This window comes from Tetrao urogallus (genome assembly GCF_951394365.1).
Source record: "Tetrao urogallus genome assembly, chromosome: Z".
In the NCBI taxonomy this organism is placed as follows: Eukaryota; Metazoa; Chordata; class Aves; order Galliformes; family Phasianidae; genus Tetrao; species Tetrao urogallus.
Genome location: NC_136816.1, coordinates 38,449,136 through 38,466,376, shown reverse-complemented (window position 1 = coordinate 38,466,376; position 17,241 = coordinate 38,449,136).

Here is a 17,241-nt window from a genome sequence, read left to right as displayed (position 1 = left end):
TGAGGTGCAACTCAGACTAAGGTACACCCTTGGTTCTTGGCCTTTCCGCCCAGCCTTGCTAGTGAGTTGGACTTATCTACACAGCTGAGTATTAGAGCAAAAAGACTGCCTTTTGCATGCGAAATTTTCAGTTATTTACATTGCTATGGTCACAGAGAAAGAAGATGTGACCGTTATTAAGACTTTTTTTGTAGACAGAAATAGTTCTAAGTGGAGTAAATGCACATGGAGAGAAGCAAGGAATCTCTTTTATGGTTAGCAATTACACCAAGTGAGGCAGAGGTGGAGTGATGAACTCCTACTTGTCCTGAGCACATCTGTAAGGCTGTGTACATCTCATAAGGTACCAAAGAGTATCAGATGAGTGTCGTTAAAAGCTTCATTATTATTCAGTGAGATGCACAGCAGTTTTCTGATGATTCAGTTTATGAAGAGGTTATGTGAACTCTTCCTCTCCCGATAACAGCTCCAGGCTTTTCACCTTTACTGTCAGCCTTAAAATGGAAATCGTTGGCAGTTTTCACAGTGGCAAATCCTACAGAAGCACCCCAGATCTATCAGCAGTAATCTAAATGCAATTTTTCTTCTCCTACAGCAATGCAAACACACTTTTTATCTCTCGCCGCATCTCCTGTATTTTCATGTTTTCCATAATTGCATTAGAATCAACAGCAAAGTCAATTGTAAATGGAAACAATCAGTAAAGGCATCTTTGAAGATTGATTAGTGGAATGGGTTGATAAGCCACAATTCATGCCTTGATTTTGAATCAGCTAGAATGAGTTTTTTGGATTCAAAGTAAGATTGATATAAATTTTTGCTATTTTGTTTTTATGTGACATAACAATGTAAAGCATTATCATAAGTCACCGAGCACTTATCATTATTTCCAGCATCAAGCACTGCAGCAAAAAGATCAAGCACTGTCTTGCTTCTGTAGCAAGCTCCCTTCACTTCATATCAACATCATCAAACACTACTAGAATTCACCAAATTATTTGTAGACAAGACATCCAGTGAACTTAGCACTGTTTTCTGGCCTGCTTTCTACAAAGACTTCCATTATTAGAACATCTGTTATTACTCAAAACCTACCTGGCCATCTCACAGTTCCCAGGCGACTCAGTTGGCTTCAGCTGATCAGGAGACTATCATTCTTGCCAGACTTCCATAATCTGGCAACTACCATTCTGCACTACCAAGGAGAGCAAAAGCACAGCTGAATTTAACACTTCTCCCATTGAAAGTCAGAACACAGGGAAAACTTATTTCACCATACAAATGTATCCTTTCTTACTAAGGCGAAGTGTTTCTTAGGTTACCACTATTATTTTAGTTCTTACGAAGACAGATGATGCTAAGTCCTTGTAGGTCTTTCATCTCAGCTGAAAAACCTCTTCGTCCTTACATGAACAGAAATATATTTTTTTCTTTTTTCAGCACACTATCTCTGAACAGAGCAAGTAGTTTGTTCAGGAACCCTCTTGAGGTATCACATGACATGTAGTGGAGAAAATTATTTAAATAATTCAGAGCCCCGGAGTAGTTCCAAAAGCCACTTAGGTTGCAAAAAGTTTTTCTTTCTTATCAGGCTTGGGATAAGCTCCAGCAGGAGACAGGACAGAGGTTTACATTCAATCTTTGCAAGCAGAGAAGAGCAAACTCTTGAGTCCAAAACCTCTTATGAACAAGTGAAAGTTAGATTTTTCTTTCTTAGTATTTGAACAGCATTTCCTAAACTCTAGTAAGACTTTTTATTTCTTGGGGCTGTAGTCCTCTAATTATATTCATACTTAACAGTAACTTTCTAAATATTCCTCTTGAAAGCAATAGGGCCTTCTGTATGCTTCCACATTTTAAGATCACATAAGTCCTTAGAGGAATGCGTGCACAGAATGCCACATAGAAAATAAAAATACTTCTTGTTATTGTTCAGCATCACAGTTCTGGTTTTTATTTTATTTTTTGATTCAATTAGTAGCCTTACAATGGAATTAAACTCGGTGAAAGGATACCTGGGGATACGTTCATGTTAAAAACAAAAGTTTTTGTTCATTTGGAAAGGTTTTATGTCCTTGATATAAAGAGAATTTGTTCTGTAAAAGCACAGGAGTGATAAAAGTGTCAGAATTTATGGCTCTTACTATGTTTTGCCTCCCTTACCAAGAGCTCTTCACCTCTGAAGAAAACGTTTTAAGACCATGCCAGAACACTGTACCACAGAAAAACAAGAAAAATCTGTCATGTAACAGGGATTTGGCATATCTGAAAGTAGCTAGGTATCATGGGCAAAATTCCCAATTTATGGAAAAAAAGAAAGCACAAATACTAACACCAATCAAGAATTTGTGCATATTGCAGCAATTTCTGACACATCTATTAATAACAGGATGAGAAAGAAACAACATTTGCCTGTGGGCTGATGTGCCTTAGGAATGCTAGCATGTGGCAGAATTGGGCATCATGCTAGCAAAGAACCATACATCTACAAGAAGATGATCTGAGACTTTGCTCCTCCAGGATCCTGCAGCTGAGCAGAAGGCTGAGCTGCAGCTGTACTCAGCCAGTTCCCAGGATCAGCTACTGCTCTGCCCACAGGTGTTTTGAAACGCTGTATTTGAGCCTTAAAATGCAATTCCACTATTCTCCTCTCAGGAAAGCTCAAAAAATCAGGGAATAAAAATGTCGGTGTGCAAGTTTGACTTGTCCAGACAAAGAGCTTCTAGCTAAGAAGTACTTTCGGCTGACTGGAAGACTTTTTTTCTCCAGGGTGCCAGACTAATCTTTGCAGTCTGCTATTTAACAATGAAAAAACAAAATGGTGGGCTTCAGAGTTTTCTTCCTACTGTTTAATACAATAAATAGCTGAAAACTGTGTGTCTCCTGTCACCCTGGAGCTGTAGAGTTATGAAATTATAATACAGTGAGATGGAAGGATTGGAGTCCTCCAACTACAAACAGCTTTTTAATAGTAACACATACTATAGTACAACACAGTCTTGAGACATGCTTTTTTATATAGTGCAGATACATTATGTTGCTGATATTTTTTTCTTGCATGGCAGTTGCTGACCTAATCATTTGGCAGTAACTTATGTTGCATAAGGTCTCAGCTTTCTCAGTTGTGCTCAGTGCCCCAGTGTGCACGATCTTGTACAAAGACCTTGTCTTTTCAGTACATCCAACAGCATATAACTAAATCATGCAGCTACACATACAGAGTTCATCAGTTTCACAACAGGGTTGTCAGATGAAAGTGTATGCATGAAAAGAAAACAAACTTTTCACTGGAGGAGAGAGGAGAGTCAGTCTGTACCAGCCTAGGGTTTACAACATTTTTTTTTTTTGTTTGGTGCTTGAAACAGAAGAGATGTCTTTAAGGTCATCACCTTTTTGCTAGTATCCAAAATCTTTCACTGCCAAACAATCGAAGAGCAACTAGGTACATGAACTTGTGTTAAAAGATGTCAATGACATCCTTCCAGAGTTTCCACAGAAGGCCATCTTTCAAGGACAGCTGAGAGGCATTAAGAAAGGTGCAGCTGAAGAAATTTTTTCTAAGATGAACATATGCCAATATTGCATCCGTCCAGCATTCTGGCTCCTAGAATCAATTCTTAGGTGATTCCCCAAAAAAGAAGATTTTACAGTGAAGCTGCCTGCAGAACCTGTCCCTGTAATTAAGAAACGTGCGGGTCTGAAATTAATAGTAAAAATGGTACTGACCTCCAAATATCTCCCATCTCCCTGGTTACAGCCAGTTCCATTTTCTTTCATTTATAAGACATATTACAGCATTTAAAGAATTAAAAGTTTCTAGATATATTTGCAGTAAAAAATAAAGTAAAAAATAAATTTTCCCCACTATGAATCCCGTGTTGTATTGTACCATGCACTAGAACAGTCTTAGGCAAAAAGTTCACCAATTATATGTTGATTTAGAACTGGAAATGCCAGGTAGAAGTCAAATCAGCCAAGTAAACAAAAAATCCTGTACATTTATTTAAATTCATTGTAATAATTTTTAAAGTTAAGAATAATCTTCTTTTATAGAATTGTTGAACATTGATTATCAGAAGTAAAATAATTTATTAACATTGCTACTACTATGTGTGCCTTTTTATATTGATGCTACGGCTCCATGTCTGCTCTCAGGCACACTGGAAAAATCCCACAGATTCTGGCAGGATTCTGTTGATTTGCTATTTATGCAATAATAACAGTGATTTACTGATCTGAAGTGTTTATTATTTTTCTATTATTTCTGCTGTTTTTCTGGATATTTTTTGCAACTTCTTTAGATAAGCTTGTTGGAAATATTCAATGATGTTCACCCTGAATTTAAATAACAAATCAAGTTTCCAGACATTTTTCCTGTATTAATTACTTCTTTTCATGTCATTCATGTGAGTAATCCTGGTAAAACAAATTCGTCTCTGGCAATCCCATTGAAGTCAGTGGATTTACCTCCATTCTGACATTAGATTCTTTGCATTCCTTGGTCTTCTAAAGGAGAGATTGAGTTTTACTATGCATCATTATAAAGAAACACTTCCTACACATCCTGCTGTGAATAAAGACAACTGGGCCTATTCATGAATAGGGCACAAAACTTATCCCCTAAGCCTTACAATGGAGTTCTCTTTATCTGGTTTTCCTTGCATTCGTTCCACATTGTCTTATTTATTTTCTTTTGCTGAGGAGAACAAAAAAAAAAAAAAAAGAGATTTTTTTTCTCTTATGACTTGCCTGAGGAAGGACAATTTTCCCAAGGCTATTCATCCAAAATTGAAAGTTGAGTGATAACTGTGATTTGGACAGCTTAATGGACCAAACTCTGGCCTTTCACCTCTAGAAGTGGTAGAAATGTAAGGCCTTTGTTTATTCATATTATAGGTACTGCTGAAGCAGCTGTGAACAATGGTCCATAAACTCATTTCCTAATAACTTAAAAAGGTAACTTGGAAAGCCTGATGTAAGGTCTGTGTTAGGTTCTATATGCGTGTACGGAAATGTGAGTATGAAATGGAGTCTTCACATTGTCACTTTCTTCAGAATATTCTACAAATAGTACTTTATCAGTTATCACTGAATTATGCCAAATACTGGAGTACTATGTATTCCCTATTCCTTTTTGCCCAATTAGTCAAAAGCTAAATATTAGATTGGACTATAGGGACATGAAAGAGATTTTTCCCCCCCAAGACTACAGACTTTGCAACATTCATAAAGAGGAGTTTTAGTTCTTTTAGTGCTAAAGAGATTGTTAAAGAAAAATCTAATTACTGAATGTGTTAAAACACTGAGAATACTGCAAATTTGGTTATATTTGGAAAGTAATATTTCTTTGAATATAATATCAATGCTACGACCAGTCAAGGTCTGAATAGTAGTAGTATCCAGAAACCATCTTCATGAAAAACTACTGCACCCCCTTCTACACATTTTAATACCTCATTATAACTAAATCCTTTTTGAAAACCAGCAAGGGACATAACGTGATCCGTGCCAGGAAGATTATACTCTCTGGTGCCGTCAACTTAACTTCTGCATTCCATTAATAGGAAACATTTCATTAATGCTCACGAATGATTTTCTAATTAATTTAGTTTGGAATCTTTCTAATACAGAGCAGTGTACTTGAGTTTATCTGTTGAATTAATCTCTATGTGTGCACCTAGGAGAGGCAATAATCTTGAGAAATGGCCAGGAAATTGAACCTTGTGTCAAATTTTGATTGCTGTTATCAATATTGTTAGTAGTTTCTGGTATGAAACTTGCAAATAATCCAATTAAATTACTACAGGATATGGGCATGATATAGCAGATATTGCTTGGCTGCCTGCATGTGTAATATTGTATATTTGTACAACTGAGACAGCCCGGCCAAACATTTCAAAGGAATAGAAGATAACGTAAAGAAAAGGAGGTATTTCTTGCCAGAAGGATATAGAGTGGGTACATTAAGATCAAACAATACTTATTATGTCTATGATATACTGCAAGAGAAACAGACAGTTCATTGCTGCTGAACATTTTATTTTCTGAAAACATCCCCATGGAGTTTAAAAACTGCTGGGCAAGATGAGAAAGACAAAAAGTCTATTTTAAATTAAAATCTGTTGCTTTTTACTGATAAAAGTAAATTTATTTCCACAGGATAATCATTATTGACCCTTCACCTTTTCAAAGTATCTGTGCAAATTTATTTTACATATTGCTCACAAGAACAGCAGTCTCAGCAAGTAATTCATAACATGAAGGAGAAAAGCTTAAAATGTGAGCTCAGATTCCCTTCAGTTCAAATATTGATACCATCTTCCCTTTTAAATTCGCTAAATGTCTTTTTCATTTCTGTGTGACATCATAAAACAAGTCTTTGGACTGAAATTACCAAGGTCCAAATCTCTGTGAGGATTCTGTAGAAATTCTGTGGAATTATCTCTACGATCAAAGTCTACTGTTTTATAGCCTGCGATTAAAGGTGCATGTAAATACCTACGGGGAAAAATAATCAAGATGCCTTCCCACCCCCACTATTCCGGTTAAGTAGTGCTCAATACTGTATGCACATACGAGATTTTTCCTTTTAGGTGACTGTATTTTCTGCTGATGATACACGTGGTCACTCAAGGAAGTGTTAATATAAAGCATAGTTACATTTTGCTGATCAAATTCAAAAATGTTCTTATGAGCAGAAACAAACCCAGGACAGTTCATCTTGTACCACAGGGGAAAGAAGGAAGCAGGGTCAGGCATTTCCTTGAAGTTATTAACACTTATTGTTACAAGGAGGGGAGAGACTATACCATAAAATGTGACTTGGCAGTCAGACCCTGGGAGCCTTCACACCACTCTGTCTCCATAAAGCTCCAAAAGCGATACCGTTTCCAGGGCATTTGCTGCTCTGCTGAAGAATGCTATTACATTATTATTTGTGAATACTATTGTTAAACAGCAAATCTCTCCTTGAATGTAGTGACTTTTAAGGAAGGGGGAGGGTAATACTTTGAAGAATACTGTACAGCATTATTTCACATCCAGCTGGAGACCGTACAGACTGCTTGAGTTTCCCCAAGAGAAATGTTGGCAAGATACTGGAGAGCATGCATGCATGCAGGAATGCAGTACTTCTCTCTTTTATTTTAACTTTCCACCTCCCCCCATGCATGACCTGGACAGGTAAAACCCTATGGAACTGCTATCTCAGCAGCAAAGGAGAGACTGAGTGACATCTCTGCAAGCAGTGGAACCATTTCAGGGCTTGTGCCAACCTGCTTCACAGTACTGACATCTCTGAGAGCAATTTATCAGTTTGACAAATCACTTTCCAAAAGGGCACGAGGAGGCTAAATCTGGTTCTACTGATCTCACTGAGGTCAATTCACATTTTCAGTCAATGCAGTCAAAACCAGAAACCTTGGAATCTGCTATGCCTTCTCTGCATTTCATATATCTGAGTTTTCTTTTGCCAGGACTCTGCAGAGTTCAGTGAAGGGACTTACCAGTGGAAAATGCAGTTACAGATCTATGAAAACAACATATTTTACTCTTCCTTGCACGATTCTTTTTCTCTAATACTTACAGAAGTCTGATCTTTTTGTCAAATTCCCATTATACAATTCTGGTGAGCAAAATAACTTTACACAATACTCAGGTGACAAAAGATACACACCTGCAAGAGAACCAGACTGCATTGATGATTGTGGAACATTACTGCTTGGTGACTCTTTGTATTGTGTTTCCCCTCTTGCTTTTTCCTGCTTGACTTTTCTTGACCTTCCAGATGAGCACTTAATCTCCACATCCTTTCATTTCTGCTTGAGCTGATCTTTTCTTTCTCTTTTGGAGTGTGGGTAGATAGGAGAAAATGGGTTAATTTCACTCCAGGATGAGCACAGAGCTGACCTAACTCTGAAATGAGTTCCAGGAAGATGGCAACATAATCACTTCTGTGATGTCCAAGGAACTTCTATGGGGAAAACTCAAATAACATCATTTTTCATTTCTTCAGTCAAAAAGAACAGGTTCAGTTTGGGGCTTGTTGGGGTTTCATTTGGCCTTTTTGGGGTTTTATAACTCCAGTTTGTTTGTTCAAGCCATATGGTTTTGCCAAAAAGAATTTGCTTTGTGTTTACCAGGAACAAACAGTCAGTGGAGCGAGCATTCACTGTGATAAATAGTGTTTGGCACGAAGGAACAAATCAAAGGAGCACAACCACTATAAAAGCTGTTCTTTTCCTCAAAGTGAATGTTAATGACACTCGTTCAGTGTTTTATGATAAACTAATTCAAAACACTGCATTACTGGAAAGAAATCCTTGACTCCAAGAAATATCCCTGTGTTGCTGTTGAGTCAGAAGCTGGCAGGAGCAACACTGACATAAATGTTTCCTTAATTATTTAATTTTTGTTTCTTTTTCTTTGCATTTTTTGTGACCCTAGAAGAGGTCACTAGAGTGTCCTAGTTTTCTGTTTTTTTTTTTTTTTAATTTCAAAACAGAGCCTGTGCTCTTGCTATAGTCATTCAAGTTCTTTCTCCGTCATTTAAAACCAAGCAAATGAAAGGCAATAAGCAATTCATCCTATCCTCAGTGATATGTTTACATATCTGAGTCTAATAGTTTAGCCTGTCAGGCCAATAATCCATGTTTTACAAGTTTCCTAAGGATGTATTTAAAAATTCAGTGGTTTGGACATGTGTACTTAAAAGGCTGCCTTTTTCCTCATGCTATACTACTGCAGTTGTATTCAGCAAAGGCGCCTGGGCTGGAGCCTGCTTTCCTCAATGAGTTTTCAGCAAGGCATTTTGGTGTGAAGAGTCCACAGAGGTGGGAACCACCTCCTCTCTTTCCAAACATCCTCAGGTCAATAGCATTCAGGACATGCTGTAGTGATGCACAGAGAAAGAGAACTTTGTAAAGGCTTCTCATTGTGTTTTTCTGTATTCAGATTTTCTTTCTGGCTGGTTATTTACTATTGTAGGATGGAAGGAAACTGCTGCTTTATTGTACCTTTTATCTATACCATGCCTCAAACCACAGGTTTTTCAAGACGTGAAGTTAACCTTCCTAACTTAGCTCTGGATTGAAGTTTCAGAGCATAAATTCTGCCCCCTTGTGCTCATGCACTGTCTTTAGTTTAATTACCACGCACTATTTTTCCACAGGAATGTCAGTCTCATTCTGTGCACAGGATGGAGTGACCTCACTGAATGACAGTTATCCATTATTCTTTCACGATTCTCTTAATTTACTGTAGCACTTGCCTTATTTACTCTACATTATTCATAACACCACTCTGAAGATAGAATTATTCATTTAGTTTTTGCACGACTCATCCATTTTAAGGCTCTTCTGCAATATTTGGAGACTGGAGGACTTCTGGGCTCAGAGCCAGCAGATACAGGATTCACCTGCAGTGCTACATGCTCCACCACTCCTGCTCTATTCCTGTAATCGCATGCTGTACCCAGGCGATCTTCTTTCTCCCATTCTCCACTTTTTGAATCCTGTATCCAGCCTTGTTAGTCAGCAAATCCCAGCCTCCTCCCTGCAGTCTGCCTCCCAAATGGCAGTCAGAAAGCTCAGGAGCATCGTGACCCAGCATCCATGGGAGCTGTGATTGGGGGTGAAGCCCTGTTCAGATGCTATCAGTCCAGCAGCCTTTGTGTTCAGCGCAGATGGAGTCTTTGGAGAACTGGCTGCAAAACTTTAACAAGTCTCTACTGAATATGTGAATAAGAGATCTTTCAAAGGCTTATAACTTGGCCAAATTTAGGCAGTTTTTCATAGAGATGAAAAAGCACATTCCTGTCACCAAGGCAACCCACTTGCCTAATTTCAAGTTCCTCTGCCAAAACATTGCAATGCTAGCACTTCTTAGCAAACACTCTGCAAGAATTTCTCTCTCCTTTTTTTTTTTTTTTTTTTTTTAAGCATGGCTGAAACAATACATTTTGCTTTAATCCTCTTCTCTGATAGTTCTGAACCATTTTAACTCAAATTTTACAAAGACAGACTATGACTGAGACTGTTCAGCCTGAAGAAGGGGAGACTCAGGGGGATCTTATCCTTGCCTATAAACGCCTAAAGGGAGGATGCAAAGAAGACACAGCCAGGCTTTTTTCAGTACTGCACAGTGACAGGAAAAGAGACAATGGGCACAAACAGCAACACAAGGTTTAATCTAAAAGTCATGAAGCACTTCCGTGCTGTCCAGGTAAGGGAACAGTGACACAGGATGCTCAGAGAGGTTGTGGAGTCCTCTCTTTTGAGGTCTGTAAAAGCTGGCTGGACATGAGAATTGAGCAGGGACATTGGACCTCTGGACACACATGTTGTCCCTTCCAGCCTCAGCCATGCTGTGATTCTGTGAGTCAGAATCATACATGGAAAATATAAGCCCAAATAATTAAAATCTAACAAATTTTGAAGCAGCCAGAAAAGGGATCTTTATTTGGAGAAGCATCCAAGAGTAATAGGTAGAGCTACCAAATGCACCTAGAAAGAAAAATATCTTGAATTTTGGAGATGTTTTTGTTTATTTTTTCATGACCATATTCAGATAATAAATACACCATGATTTTCGCAGTTGGATCTTTTGGATTGATTGCTGCACTCTATTTTTCATTACTTCTGTGAAAAGAGTACTGAAAATTGTCACAAGATAAATCACTCAAAAAATCCTGGAATAGCTAACTAAAAGGACTAAGAAGAACCACAGTGCAGCTCTGAATCTGATTGCCTGGATTTGAAGGCTTGAGTAGAGGTTGGCCACTGCTGACTACATCTTTATTAGATTTATATCACTGTAATATGTAGGTCTGCAACAAAAGGACAGAGGTTTAGTATGTAAGCTCAGTCCAAACATGAAGTTATTAACTGACTCCTACTCCCTAGAGCTTCCAGAACACAAAAAAGGGATGAGATATCAGTAAAACAACCAACACAGTGCACAATGAAACACAGCCTCTGATTTTTTCCTATTCATATAGATCGAGACTGACTTTATACTCTGCGCACACAACAACTAATATCAGACTCTGCTTTCTGCTTGGAAGGTGGCAAGGAGGAAAAAGATAACATCTTTACAATGTTCTCTTCATGAACAAACGTGCACAATTCCTTCGTGACAGCTGGAGCACAGCTTATGTCTCAATTTATACCACATGGGACAGAATCACTGAAGACAGTGTCCCACTACCACAGCCCATCATGAATGTCATCAGGGTGGAGCATCAATGGGTCATAGTTTGATTTAAGGGGAAAACAGGGGTCCACAGACCATTTTGTGTAGATGAATCATCTTTATTTCAGAGTGTGAGGAATAACAGGGAACTGAGTGACTGAATTTTGAAATATTCAATGTTCCTTTGCCTCTCGCTGAAAAGTTTTCAGTATGAAGGAGCACCACTTACATTTCAGGGAGGACTGGAAATACTGAATCCTAACTTCCACACAATACAGTATGGATATAGGATGTGTAATTTGTGCAGAGAACAAGAAAGGATATAAAGCAAAGGCAGACACACATTCTGCCCTGCAATGTGAAGAAACTGAAATGTTAGCTTCTTCCTTTCAGTTACTGCAGACGCCAGGCAGATCCACTGCAAAAATAAAGAAGGACCAAATATTTATAGCATGCATCTAAGTTCTCTGCGTGTTTCTATGAAAGAGAGATATCTTCTTTCCAAGTTCAGAAGAATAACTGGAAGAAAAGCAGAGGAGGTAATTACATTGGAGAAAAGGCATAGTAGGATCTCTATTAAAAATTTCATAAAGTGATTATTGGAAATCTGAAGACAATGCACAGCACATATCTGACTATAGAGTCAGAGAAAAAAGGTGACAATTTTGGAGCCTGCCTCATTCACTGACTTCTATTTTAGATAACATAAATTTAGATACTATGAATACTCTTCTCTGCCACAGCCTGCCACGCTTCCTTCTGGATGGTGAGAGCGAGCAATTGAAACCATGATATTCAACACTGGCAGATACTTCTAAGACCTCTCCCTCTGCCTCCAGTAACAAAGTCTTTCTTTCATTTATTTTATTTAATTGATTGATTTTTGTCAAAGCCCACGTGCCAAAAATACGTCAGTGAAATAAGCTACATCCCTGAAACTCTCTTTCTGCCACTGACTGGAAAGATAACCACTGCATATAAAAGGCAATATGTAAGGTCTCTGCTGTACCTTCAAAAGTCATCTTTATAATAAAAATAGCAGCATAAAAAGGAAATTGTCACATACAAAACAGCTCAAAAGATCTGTAACTCTCTGCTAAGGACTGAATTATCCATTGGATAATGTTGCTCTGAAAGAGGTATAATTTGCTTCTAAGTATGAAAAAAATGACCTTTTTATCTAGTCATGAGGTGACAAAAATGCTTCAACAGTTTTTGAAAAGTGACAGGTCTCTTTATTTCCAAAATCTTATGACTCTAAAAATACTGTGTCCTCAAAAATTCCCAGTACTGAGGTTATTATCCCTTCTACAGAGAGAAGCAGTAAATGTTAGATAGAAAGAATGAGTTTCTGAAAAATGCATACAGAAAAAAAGAATCAAAAGGGTTTTTATTTAAGTAACTATAGAGCCACTACATTACCATATACTGGGGAAAAAAGGAGAGCTTTCTAGATTTAAATTTTAGAGCTTTGAAGTTGACCAAGTTGGGAACAACCTCAGCAATTTTCTTTCAAATTTTCAGCAGTAAGCTTTCTTACTGATTTCCTCACCAGAGGTCCGCTTACCTCTCTGTGGGCCCCTCAGAGGACACAAGACAAACCTGTGGTTTTGTATGTTCTTATAGCAGACAGCAAAGCCAGGGTCAGGTGCATGTGGGCACTCCCCAAGAGCTCCCCTTCAGAAGCAAGGTTGAGAATCACAGCACACCTCAGACAGATTATTTTTATTTCTTCCTTTTTGATCAGTTTTATCACAAAAGTACAGATCTGTCTGTAGAGTCTGTTCTCTGTGATGCAGTTTGTGCAATTTTCACCAGATTTGTATTCTTTAACATGCAAATCAACATCTGCAGTCCACTTGTGTCTTTCATTTTCTTTCCTGCAACTGAAAAAGAAAGAAAAGAGAGACTCTGTAATCACAGTCTTGATAAGTTTGTTTTGTGGAATCCTATTCATGGACACAAGAATAAGAACAATTACCTTAATCTGCTGTTCATAAAGCAGGTGACTTTCAGGGGCCTGAAAGCATAACCTGAATTTCAAACCACTCAGTTTTGTAAGAATCAGGAGTCGAACCTCAGAGTACAAGACTAATAAAGTACTGCCTGTTAGGGGTAAAACAAATATCTTACCAGGAAAAAACACTGGTAGGCATCTACTCTGGAAAAAAGCACAGAGCAAATCAGACAATGCACAGGATGCCCTGCAGGCTATTTTTTCGCATTCCTTTTTACCTTTCTGCCATTCTGCCTTCTCCTTGCTCCCCAGCCTTTTGGTTTATGAGAATGACAATTAGCATGAATTAATATATAGCTACCAGTTCAATGAATATCTTAATAAAATGTCCATATGGGAACTAGAATTTTAATGAGAAAGAGAGCCCTGTGTATTTTGGTCTCTGGCAGGAGTGGAGCTGTGTGGTTACTCTGAGGTAGTCTCTGCTTCTAGGTTTCTGGAAAGTCAAATAAAGGCAGCTAACAGCATTTTAGATTTAAAATGAAGCTTTGAAATTATGCCTGCTTTTGCTGATTTGTGAATTCAGTATCATACTGTATGAGCAAAATTAATTCCTGCTAAACTAGCATTTAGCTGAGAAGACAATCTTACACAAAAAAAAGTCTTATTGCCTGCAAGGTATGTTGAGGATGAGTTTTTATCCTGCTTTAAAAGCTAGTCTTTGTATTCCGAGAGCCCTGCAGCTAAAAAAAGATAAAATTTTCTTATTAAAACATAGTTGTATTTATCTTCATCGCATTTCAACTGGCAAAGATGTTAGCAAAAGATGGGAAACTTTGTAATATTTACTAGCAAACTGCAGAAATAACTTATATTAAGATCTAAAATTTTGTTTTTCAGCTCCCACTGAAGACCATAGGAGCACTATCACTGTTTTAAAAAGTCTCTTTAGTCAGCATTTATTTGGACAGCACTTTGTTCTGAGAGTCTGCTACGGTCTGCAGGTAATACCAGAAATACAGTTTCCTCTTCCATAGTCCCTAGTGTTCTTTTCATCTCATCTGAGATTATCAGTCCTTGCCTCAGCCAAACATAAGAACAAACTAATTTCCTATAACCTCTGATTCTTTAGAATACCACAGTTTTCTAAACAAGTTACTCCCTCAAGTCCTCCTGTTGGATCATTGGAAACTGGCCAGATATTTCAATAGGCATCCTGCAGTATTGTCCTGACTGAGCATCCATCCAAACTTATCCATCTACATTGTACCCATCAGAGTCATCAAGACTCAGACAATCAGCCTGCCTGATGAAGGCATTGGTTCCCTGCCAGCCTCGGGACAGGGCAGAAAAAAGGTTGCTGAGAACTATTTGGTGCCAGTCTTCAGAAATCTGGAAATTCAGTGAGAAAAAGGGTCTTCTACCAGATCTGACTGATGCTGCAGTTAATCTTAGTAGGTTTGCATCACTGAAATAGCATTGGCTATGCCTGTAAATTAGGTCTTTCCCGATTTACACCAGCATAAACAACATCAGAAGAACACTCAAACCCATTCCACAAGGGAGCTTTGGATAACTGTGTTCCCAATTCCACAAATAAACTTGACATTTAGTAAAGATCAGGGTAAGATCTAGTTGCTGTATTATTACAAGTCACACTCAGCTTAATATCCTAGGAAAATACATTTTAAAAGAAGCGATAAGGCTTAAACTTTAGTTTGGAAATACCAGAAATCGATGTAGATTAAGGCATTAATGAAATGTTTTCACATAAATCCTATGGTAGATCCTTTTCTACCTAATCCCTACTTTGTTCCCAGCTGGGAAACTCATTATCTTCCTTTGGATACTCACATCATTGTTACATGCGGGTCTGCTCCTGTGATCATGGACTTGAATTTTAAAAGCGAGACGATCAGATCTATTGTTCCAAAAGTAGTTGTGAACACTGAGAGTTGCTTTGTGCTGCAAGTAAAACCAGTCCAAGTTCCTTAAGAAACAAATGTGAGAAAGAATGCACTCATAGTGGAGGTACTTCAATCTTGATAATTACATAGATTTGCTTAAGCCTCTGACCCTCCAAAGATAAACAGAGGGTCCTGAATGTGTTCATTTACAATTCCATCCACAACTAATACCACAGGTGCATACATGCCAGACATCTGATTAAAATAAGTTGAATGAACTAGCATAGTGCTCAACAAAATTAAAGGAGCACTGGTGTCTTAAAATGTTACAAACATTAAACATCAATTTGAATCTCCTGTAGACTGCCCTCTGTTTAAAATGGTACAAGAGAGTTCTCACATTTCAGACATCTGTATTTAACTCTTCACTGAGTAAGGCTGTCAGTTAAGCAATTCACTACCCTACTGATGGCCATGCATGACAAGCTGACACCTAATACACTCTCTACATCTCAAAGCAGGTTATCTGTTGACAACAGAATTACACTAAATAAACATTTCCCCACTACACACTGACAATGTGATTTGAAAAGAATGTTGTAATGAAACATTTTCCTAATATTTATCAGCTTCTGTGCATTTCCTCTCTGTGCTATTTGCAATCAGCCAGTCACATAGCCTTCGTAATACTTTTTCCATCACAGTACAACCAAGATTTGTTAGAAGTATGCCTGTAATGACAAGTAAATACATTCTCTCTTATTGCAGTTATTTATAGTTATACATTTGTTTTCTGACAGCAGGCACACATTGTGGTATAAAGCAAAAGCTGTCTTTTCTATTACTATTTACAGCAGAAACTATATCAGCTTGCCAGAGTGATTTCCACTTCATCTTTTGTTCATGTCCTTCTGTGCAGAAAGGATACTATTGCATAGTATTCTTTTCTGCATAATACTGAACATGTTCCTTTCCAAAGGATTCTGGAGCGGTAGTAACTCTTGTCAGCCACTTCAAAGAGTTAGCTTCCCTTCTTTTCTTTTCCCAAATCATTTGTGGCCTACCACTTTCACTCTCTTCTTTTATGTGAGTATGCACAACAAAGCTGGAGACTGTTCTGTGAATCAAGATTTTTAGCGCTCCACACTACATGGTTGCATTCTCTTGTACTGTAACTCGTAATTAGCCATACAAACTCAAACATTAAATATTTTCTGATATGTCTAGGCTGCACAATAATAATTCTTATTTTTGGAGTATTTCAATAACTATTCACACACTAATCACATATATAATACACATAAATAAGTAAGATTCTTAAAGAATATTTACAGTTCTAAGTAGAAACTGTAAGTATTGCAAAACTAAAAGTAGCAAATATACAATTCCACAAAAAACTATGAACTGGCCCTCAAAAAACTGTACATGATTTGATCTTTACAGCATGGCAGTAAGTCAATCTCGTTACTAAAGCAAGACATGGTAATTTACTGCACATCTTACTGAAAGTTCAAATAAGGATCAAGCTGAGGAGATTGCTGAAGAGATTGGTACTAATGAACCCATGCTGGATAAAGTGGCAGTTTCCCAGATTTCATCAGTTTTGGATCTCTGTAGTTTGTTTACCCACTTTGCTCTACATCTTTTCCTTCTATCTCTTACAATGTCTAACTAACCTGATAATTTACTATGAAACAGAAGAAGGAAATACGCAATCAATTTCTGCTACATTAAATTTGTCCCAGATAAACGCCAAGCTGTGGTTCCCCTGTAGAAGTGTGAAAGGAGGCTGAGGTCCCTGGGTGCGTTCAGCCCATAGCAGGGCAGGCTGAGGGCAGGCCTGATGGCGGCTGCAGCTCCTCACAGAGAGCGGAGGGGCAGCGCTGAGCTCTGCTCTGCGTGACAGCGGCAGGGCCGAGGGAACGGCATGGAGCTGTGTGAGGGGAGGGGCGGCTTTCCTCCCCTTCCCCCCCCCCCTCAAATTTCAAGCTTTTATTTAGAATGAAATGTCTTGATAACATCTAGATAACATGATCTTGACAACAACAGCATATCTGTCTGCTTCATCAACCCAGCCTGTTAGATCTGGCCAGCACAGCAATGAGGAACCTCTAATGGTTAAAAAAGTTCTATTAGGAAACATTTCATAAAATGAGCCTCCATTAGGTAAAACCACAAGTTACCAGG